The sequence below is a fragment of the Myodes glareolus genome, chromosome 4 (genome assembly GCF_982192425.1).
Source record: "Myodes glareolus chromosome 4, mMyoGla1.1, whole genome shotgun sequence".
Lineage (NCBI taxonomy): Eukaryota > Metazoa > Chordata > Mammalia > Rodentia > Cricetidae > Myodes > Myodes glareolus.
The window spans coordinates 94,998,795-95,008,055 of NC_142029.1; the positions used below are offsets into that span (position 1 = coordinate 94,998,795).

Below are 9,261 nucleotides of genomic sequence, written 5' to 3' on the forward strand. Positions count from 1 at the left end.
TCATTGAAGGAAGCATAGTGGTAAGTAGGCAGGTAGGCATGATTGATGGTGGAGCAGTAGCTAAGTGCTCACATCTGATTTGAAAGTTGCAGGCGGATGGGGTAACTGGTCCTGGGCATCCAATGCCCTCTTCTGATTTTCACTTGTACCAGGCACACATGTGGTATAGACACACTTTCAAGCAAAACAGACATACATGCAAGTGCCTGTAATCCCACATTTTGGGAGGCTCAAGCAGGAGGAGTGCTGCACAGGCCAGCATGCACACTACAGCGAGACTGTCCCAAACCAACCAACCAACCAACCAACCAACCAACCAACCAACCAAGCCAAACCAGAAGGACTGCAAGGAGCCACTGACAACTCAATTTAAATCAGAGAGCCAACATCGGTAGCAGGAATGACCCAAGGCTTTTTGAGTTACATTTAAGCTGTATCTCATAAACTTAAAAAAAATTCTCTTTTATTGAAAACAGTAACAATAATCATTAATAACAAGTGCCTAGCAATGTTTAAAGTATTTTTTCATAGTACATGATTTCATTTTCACATAACCATTTGAGATAGACATTTAGAATCTCAATTTTATCAGTGAAGAAAATGAAATGTAAGGAAAAAAATTTTAAAAATTCAGAGTGGTTGAAGAGATGGTTCAGTGGTTAAGAACACCTTTTTGCTCTTTCGGAGTCCAAGTTCAGTTCTTAGTCTCACATGACTCACAAGTGCCTATAATTCCAGTTTTAGGGGATTCGACACCTACTTTTGGCCTCTTGGGAACCAGGATTTACTCCAGAATAAGGAATAAGTAAAACTGCTGGCCAAGAAAGAACATCTAAGACAGCAATGTTAAATGAAGATATTAATGTAGCATTCAGGCAAGAGTATAATGCGAACCTACGGTTTCTTTGTAGTTTTAAAGGCAAACATACATGCAGTCACTATTGAGTAAACTGAAGCATAGATAGTGGTATAATACCTTCAATTCCCAACACTGGGGAAAGTGAACTGTCAGGAGTTCGTGGATAGCCTAGCATACATACTGAGTTACGAAACAGTCTACATAATAAAACCCAATCTCAGCAAACATCGCTAATACCAAAAACCTACTGTGACTAAGTCTAAAGATTTTCAGCTTATAATGTAAAACAAAGTATTTTTAATACAAAGAACAACAAACAACTTCCCCAAGACTTTCAGTTTAACCCAATTATTAACCAATCCTTATTTAGTGGGAGAACTATTTGTTTCATAATGAAGAGGCATTTAAAACAAAACTACCCCATAAAATTATATGAATTGCATTCTACAAAATATCAAGAAACCACAGGGAGAAATTATTTTTGACATATGTAATAATTATAAGGGCACTAAAAATTATTGTTAGGAACTTAATTAAGAGCCTCTTAAGCAATGAGGAAACTCCCTTTATAAGTCTAAAAAGGGGCTGGAACGATAGCTCAGCAGATAGGAGCCCTCTTAACCCTTGATGCTTGAGAACTGGAGTTTAGCTCCTATCATTTATGTCAGGACGCTCACAACTACTTATAACTAACTACACTCACCTAAGCTTACATGCTCATCTCCCCCAATATAATTTCTTAAAAATCTTTTTAAAAAACTATAAAGATTCACTAGAAGTTTCAGGGGATTACTGTACACAAAGACACGGGGGATACTGTATTTTACTGATTTTTAAGTAGTTGTCAATACTGAGATAAAAACAGTATTTTAATTCTTTGAGAACTTCACATATTTTGATCATATTTATCCCAACTCCTTTCAAAGCCACCTCAACTCCCTTGCCCACCTAACTTTCAATTTTCCTTTTCTCCTCCTTTTTCCATGAATCCAATTTATGTTGCCCAACTTACTCTTGCATGTGGGTCTGCCCTATAGTGTGGTCAATTTACCAGGAGTCTTAACATTATAGAAAATCAACTTTGTCTCTTTCAACAACTATCAAATATCAATGGTTCCTCGGCTTATCATAGGATTTTTGTGCCCCTCTCCACTGCCCATTTGTTGCAAAATATTTGATTAGACTGTGTAAACATATGTCATTGTGATTCATTGAATAAAAAGCTAAATGGTCACTAGCTAGGCAGCAGGTATAAGTGGGACTTCCGGACAGAGAGAGCTCTGGTAAGAAGAAAGAGAAAGTCACCATTTAGACACAGAGGAAGCAGGACATACAGGAGAGTTAAAATCCACACACATCATGGCTGCATGTAGATTAGTAGCAATGGGTTTATTTAAGCTTTAAGAGTTAGAAACAAGCCTAAGTTAAGGCTGAGCTTTCATAATTAATAACTCTCCATGTTGCTATTTGGGAGTTGGCTGTCAGGACAAAGACTTGTTACACCCATTCCCACAATGCAGGGATTTTGTCTGGCCTGATCTTGTGCAGGTCTTGCTCATGCTGTCACAATCACTGAGTTTATGTGAACAGCAACCCTGTTGTGTCCAGAAAGTACTATTTCCTTGAAGTCAGCCACCACCTTTGACTTGCTCTTGCAATTTTTCTGCCCATCTTCCTAGGAGATCCTAAGCCTTGGAAGTAATATGTCTCATTTAAGGCTAAGTACATCACATCTCCTAGTCTCTGTACAGCAGTGACTGGGTGTGTAGGCCTTGTGTGTAGAGGGGTGGTGTGTGTCTCTGTGTTAACTGCCATAATATTGGAGGTAAAGAGTGGTTGTTTATTTTGTCTTGACGAACTCTTGACGAACTTTATTGTAGCTTTGAGATTTTGAGACAGGATCACATGTAACAATCCAGGGTGACCTAAACTGGCTTAGGTCTAGAATGATCCTCTTGCTTCCTCCACCTCTGGAGTGCTGGCATTACAGGCTCATCATGTCTGTTACTACCTTCAGTTTACACGATGCCAGAACCCCACCTGCTGGGCTACAGTCCTGGATTCTAATAAGAATTGACATTAGTTGGGTGGTGGTGGAGCATCCCTTTAACCCAGCACTCAGGAGGAAAAGACAAGCGGCTGAGAGAGTGAGTTCCAGGACAGGCTCCAAAGCTACAGAAACCTTGTCTCAAAAAAAAAAAAAAAAAAAAAAAAAGGAAAAAGGAGGAGGAGGGAAAAAAAAAGGATGTTTAATCACTCCCCCAACTGTAATTTCCCGCTTTTTTTTTTTTAAACAAACCTATCCACTTAACAATTCATCTTGATTTCTGACACTTTTAAATAAAATCTTATCTTACAGACAATTCTTGACACAGGGTCAGGACTCCCAAGTTTCTTAGAAGGAAAATCTAAGGACTTATAATAGATAATGACAAATACTTGTGACTTCTGGTCTACAATTTCAGTGTTCCTACCCTATAATGTAAAGTCATGTGGTTCCTTACATATAGTTCCGGAAATAAGTTCATTGTCTTAACTTGTTATACTCAGTTGTGAGGTACAGCAACTAGATGAGTGCTAACTCTGAAAATACACTTGAATTTGAAACCTGGGTCTGCCACTCACTAGCTGTGACATCTTAGACATGTCATTTAATTCTTCTAGCTATCAGTTTCTTTACTTGCAAAATAAAATACTAGTAAAAATATCTAAGTGTTAAACTGAGCCTTAACTGAGATAATTCACAAAATATTTAGCACAGGAAAGGTACAGCAATGGCTAGTAATTACAATCAGATTAGCCCACACAGCATACTACAAAAACTATAGCTGCTGCATGGTTACACTTTAGCCAACCACTGCTTCCTCTGAAAACTATGGACACAGGATTTCATTCCACATAATTATGAGTTTTAACACAATTTATCTAATCCAAACAAAAAGTGTTATCTTCATTGATCATGTGTCCAAACGACCTTTACATCTGCAGACAGCATATGCATGCCAATTTTGTTGTATAGTATAAAAGCAAATATTCACAAACATTTATCAAATATATTCAGCTTTAAGGATGATTTGAGTGGGGAACAAGGAAGGTACAAGGTTAGTCTCCTGTCTTCCTCTATTACTTTCCTGAGATCGTCTACCGGCTCGACTGGCTGTCTAGCAAATCTCAGGATCCTGCTACTTCTACACACACCTCAAATCCTAGGCTTCCACTTCTCCACACACTGGTGCTAGGGATTTGAACCCAGGTCTACACACTTGCTATAGCAGGTACTTTATCCACAGAGCTACTCCCATTCCCCAGAACAAGGTTTTTCCAAGTAATAATTGCAGTTTTTCTTTCATGAATATATGACACCTGCAATAGCAGGCTTCAAATCTACTCTGCAAATTTCTGAAGATTAGCCAAAGGCATCTGAATGCAACTGTAAAACTGTAGTACTATGTGGCTTCAGCCTACCCTACTGCTAACCCTCTGGCACTTGAGCCAAGGTTTTGATTTTGATTTCTGATAGTACTATAGTCTCTACCTATGCCCTTGAGTGGAGTTTTCTGAAGGTTTTTTTTTTTTTGGTCTGTTTTTCAAGACAGGGTTTGGAGCATGTCCTGCAACTTGCTCCGTACACCAGGCGGGCCTAGAACTCACAGAGATTGGCCTGCCTCTGCCTCCCGAGTACTGGGATTAAACACTCAGCTTTAAGTGTAGGTTCTAAAGGTATTGTTTTTTTGATTGTTTTTCAAGACAGGGTTTCTCTGTGACTTTGGAACCTGTCCTGGAATCAGCTCTTGTTGACCAGGCTGGCCTCAAACTCACAGACATCCGCCTGCCTGTTTCCTGCCTGGGATTAAAAGCGTGTGCTACCACCGCCTGACTAAAGGCATAATTTTTACAGTATTATTTTAGAACTATGTATGTATTTTATACATTCAAAACTAAAAGCCTGAGGCTAGAGAGATGGCTTAGCAATTAAGTACTTGCTTCCACGCAGAGGACCCAGGCTCAGTTCCTGATACCCATACGGCAGCTCACAACCAACTGTAACTCTAGTTCCAGGGGTTCTAACACCCTCTTCCAGACTTTGAGGGCAACAGGTACATATGTGGTACACAGACACATAAGTATGCAAAACACCCCCACACAAAAAATGGTAAATATTAAAAAACATAACCTAAAATAAATCTCCAATTTTAGTAAAAATCGGTAGTACTGGTATTGCAATTTTTAAATGATTTAAATAGAGCAGAAAACAAACATACTTTTGTTAGCAAGATCTTCATTTTTAGACAGGGCGATGGTGGTGCACACCTTTAATCCCAGAACTCGGGAGGCAGAGGCAGGCGGATCTCTGTGAGTTTGAGGCCAGTCTGGTCTACAAGACCTAATTCCAGGACAGGCTCCAAAAGCTACAGAGAAACCCTGTCTCAAAAAAAAGATTAAAAAAAATTAAAAAAAACTTCATTTTTGATAAAGTAGAATCAAAGATGACAAAAGTGTATCTTGCTAATTTGAATTGGCTATATCACTATGAACTCAGGATTAAACAAATGCAAAATGGCTAGGTGTGGCAGCCTAGCACCTGAGGGCAGAGGTAGAAGGATGTGAGTTCCAGAGTGAGACCTTGTCTAAATAAATTCTTAGTTCTATCCTTTCAAACAAGTCTAGAAACAGTAATATTCAGGCAGCAATGACTATGCCAAACTTTCGGATCTTTATATATATATATACATACATACATGTATACATATATCATTTCTCATTGAAAAGACCAAGACTCCTTGGATAAACAGTCCTTTCCAGATGGCACAGCAAAAGCAGCCAAGGGAACCTTTTACAAGAAAGTGCTCCAAGATAAAGAGGTGAGCCTAAAGTATCAAAAGACACTGTAGTCAGTTTGAAAGGGTTCTTATGTCCAAACTGGTGACAATGTGGCCCTCAGAAAGGATTCTAATTGGTTATAAAATTAATAAATTCCCTGGTGATATTACTCCCTCAAATCCCAAGTCCGTAATGGTTTAATAACCCCCGTAAAACGAAGAAAAAAAATATATATGCTCATTAGGATAACAATTTCCCTAGCTCTTTACTCTAAAATTAACCAACAATTAAGGTGATAAAATCAAGCATTTAATCTGCACTTTTAGGAAGTAATTTAGTTCATACTTAAAAAAGAAAATTTAGAGTTTCTTCAATAAAGCAATTAAGAGCTAAAAATCACTAAGGAAAGAAAGTATGGTCAGAAATAAGTTACTTGCTTCCTGTCAGTTATTATCTTAAGGCCACATATAATCAGACTGTCAAACCACACCTTTACAAAAGACCTGGCAGTCACCCCTTTAATCAAGTGGTTCTATTTAACACCATCAAGTGTGTGGTGTTCCAACACGATCAACTCCTAACATACAATCGGAGCATAGGGCATCACCTATTTAAGCATTCTTGCCGCACAAAGCCTCACTTTAAACCAATGAAATCTGTTCCAGAGATGTCCAATCTCCTGACAAGATACTATCATTACTATCTGCAGTTCTCAAAGGTCCACATAATCATGTTATCCACACAAAAACCTAATATTTTCAGTTTACAACTCTGTGTTGGGTTGTATTCATAGATATCCTTGGCCTTATGCAAACATAGTTGGGCAGGTCTGGAACCAAACTTTCACTTAAAAAGAAAGAGCAGTAAATAAAAAGACACTCAAGAGGACAAGGTCAAGGCTCAAATGTTTTACAAAACAACAGGTTTGGTCAGTCAAGTGCACCCCCCCCCCCCAAGGATAGTCTGGGTACTACCCTTTTGAACAATAGGCATGACTAAATACACATAATCACCAAATGCAGTACAGGAATCTCGATTGACTACAGCTGTGGAGATATCTACTTTGGGACTACTGAGGAAACTTGAATACAAAAAATTTTGATGGGCACTGTTACTGACTTGGTATTTTTAGGAAATATTTAAGAATCAAACAGGAGGAGGCACACTGTCTCAACAAGAACAAAACATGCAACAATACAGGAAGAGACATTGAATACTGAATCTGTACTAATACAGTCACTGTATTTTCCAGACAACTTGTGTAAAACTGAAAACTTTCAGGCCATAAATGAAATATCACTGCTGAGAAGACCAGCAGAAAGACACCTGGGTTCAATTGTCAGCTTACTACTTGCATAACCTAGGACAAGTTACAAGTAATGTTACTAAGTTTCTGTCTCTTCTATAAAACTCAAAAGTTACCTACATCATAGGGTTCTGAGACTAAGACTACACATATAAAAAGCAAAACACTGTTGCACAAAGTCTGGTTCTCCTTATTAAATCAAATCAGAAAATATTGAGAAAACACTCATTTTTACATTCCACGTGGAAAACTACAGAAGACAAACATTGTAAGTCAACTGGAAATCAATGTGAATGAGAAAAAGATTAAGATCTATATAGTATTTTTTAAACCAAGAATTATCAAAAGAGCAAAAGCAATATCAACGCTTTATCCAGCCTCTGGTATCTATTATACTGTAGTTTGCTTTGGGTATTAACTTATCTCCGCATAAAATGATACTAAGCGGAAGTTAAGAATTTTTTCGATAAACATTCAACAGATTAGTAAGCTTACATATTAAAAAAATAAGTTTTGGTCTTAAATTCTGCAAGTTACCAGAAAGTACACGAACATCGCAGTTTACAATAGATTCTGGTTCCAAAAAAAAAAAAAAATCCAACATGCAATTTCCTTTAATCGGTTATAACTTAGTCGTCATTTCACTTGCAGGTACCTCTTTCTTTTTGTTAGGCCGACAGTAAAATGACCAGATAGAGAGAGATCCTCAGGTAGGTGTGTGTGTGTGCGGTGTGTGTCTGCATCCTCTTCCTCTTTTCTTTTAAAAGAAAAGTGTCGTTCAAAAACGGGTTGGGGGGGGGGGGGGCTGGAGGAAGCAGCCGGGAAGGGAGGGAATAAACAGGTCTAGGGCTCGCGGGGCGACCAGGTGAGCGCGTACAAACACCCCGCCAGCAGCGCCTTTGCTGCTGGGCGGATTGTCTTGCAAATCTGCTCCCTCGGAAGATCCGGGTGACTACTTCAGGTCCGCAGGGACCCAGGCCAGCCCCCCCAGCTCCCCGATTAAATGCCAATGAGGGGGCCCTGTGGGGTGTTTCCCGGTACGAACCGGGGTGACAAACCAGGCTTCCTCCCTCCCGCCCCCCTCATCCAGGTGGGCGACGCGTGGTGTCGGTCCCGGGGCGGGCCCGCCGCCTCCCCCCTTCCTCCCGCCGGCCCTCCCCTCCCCGTTACCTGCGGGCGGCGGTGCGGGGGTCCGGAGGCCTGCTCCTGCTCCTCCTCCTCCCCGCCTGGCTGAGGCGGCGAGGTGGCGGCGGCGGCGGCGCCGGCAACCCCGGGGGGAGGGGGCGGAGCGCGCGGCTGGCTCCTCTCCTCCCCCGGGAGGCTCAGGGGACCCTATCTCGGGCTGCCGCGCCTAGGCCAGTGTGCAGCCTGGAACCGGGCGCGCATGGCGGCGCCGCTCGCTCGCGTGCCCGCGAGGTGTGAGAGTACGAGGCGCGGGGAGGAGAGCGCCCGGCGCCCGTGGGGCCTGAGAGGAGGAGCGAGGGGCCCAGCCCGCGGCGCGCGGGCGGCCGTTGGGGGCGGTTGCCGAGGGCGGGCGACGGCTTGCGCTGGCCCGGCGGGGCGGGGTGGGGAAGGGGGAAAGGGACTGAGGGGAGGGGAGGGGAGGCTGGGAGGGAGCCGCCGCAGCGCGCGTGCGGGCCGGCGCCGCCGTAGCCGCTCGTTTCACTCCAGCCTGTTTGGGGGCACTTTGTTTGTGTCCCACAATGCTCCGCGCGGACGGCCGGGCTCGGGAAGGGGAGGGGCGGGGCTGGGCTGAAGGCGGGGCGCGGCTATTGCGCAAGCGCAGAGCGAGCTGTCCTTAGCCTGTCGAGCCAGCCAGACACAGAAGCACCGTGGGGCCTTGACCCGGTCTGTGCACTTGTTTGTGTGCTTCTACACGTGCCTAAGCGCCATGAGGCTTGTCCAGTTTGTCCTTCTGTAGCCGTGCTCTGAGCTGCACCACCAAGGGAAACGTTCGAACGGTTTGGTTTTCCTTGAAGCTAAAAGCCTAAAGAAACTGTTTTTCTCTAGTAGTTGTAGCTGCAAAGCACCCCAGTCCTTCTCTGTCGGGAAAGGAGTTCAGGTGATGTGGCCTTTTTCCGCACGTGGAAACTGAGGCCTACCAAGGCGAGGCCACGAGGGCCGCTGAGAACCTGGCGAGTCCTCCTGCTTTCTCCATGATGGATAGGGATCGCTTACAAGTGGTACCACAGAGCGTCTTGACGCGCCTGACATCCTAGTAGTGCTGTGAGGTGGCCCTAGCATTTTTCTGATTACCGTGGCAGGAAGTGCAGTT

General features: G+C 42.8%; 1 protein-coding gene across 3 annotated transcripts in view; it reads right to left on the reverse strand.

The window, feature by feature from the left end:
• Positions 1 to 8,596, reverse strand: part of Zbtb44 (zinc finger and BTB domain containing 44) — a 41,090-nt gene extending 32,494 nt beyond the window's left edge. Inside the window, exon 1 of one of the 3 annotated variants that reach the window (XM_085689777.2) lies at positions 8,157 to 8,596. The gene's annotated coding sequence lies outside the window, so the exon portion shown is untranslated. The remainder of the gene's footprint in view (positions 1 to 8,156) is intronic. The other 2 variants (XM_085689776.2, XM_085689775.2) reach the window with 2 other exon arrangements.
• Between the last annotated feature and the right edge of the window lie 665 nt (positions 8,597 to 9,261).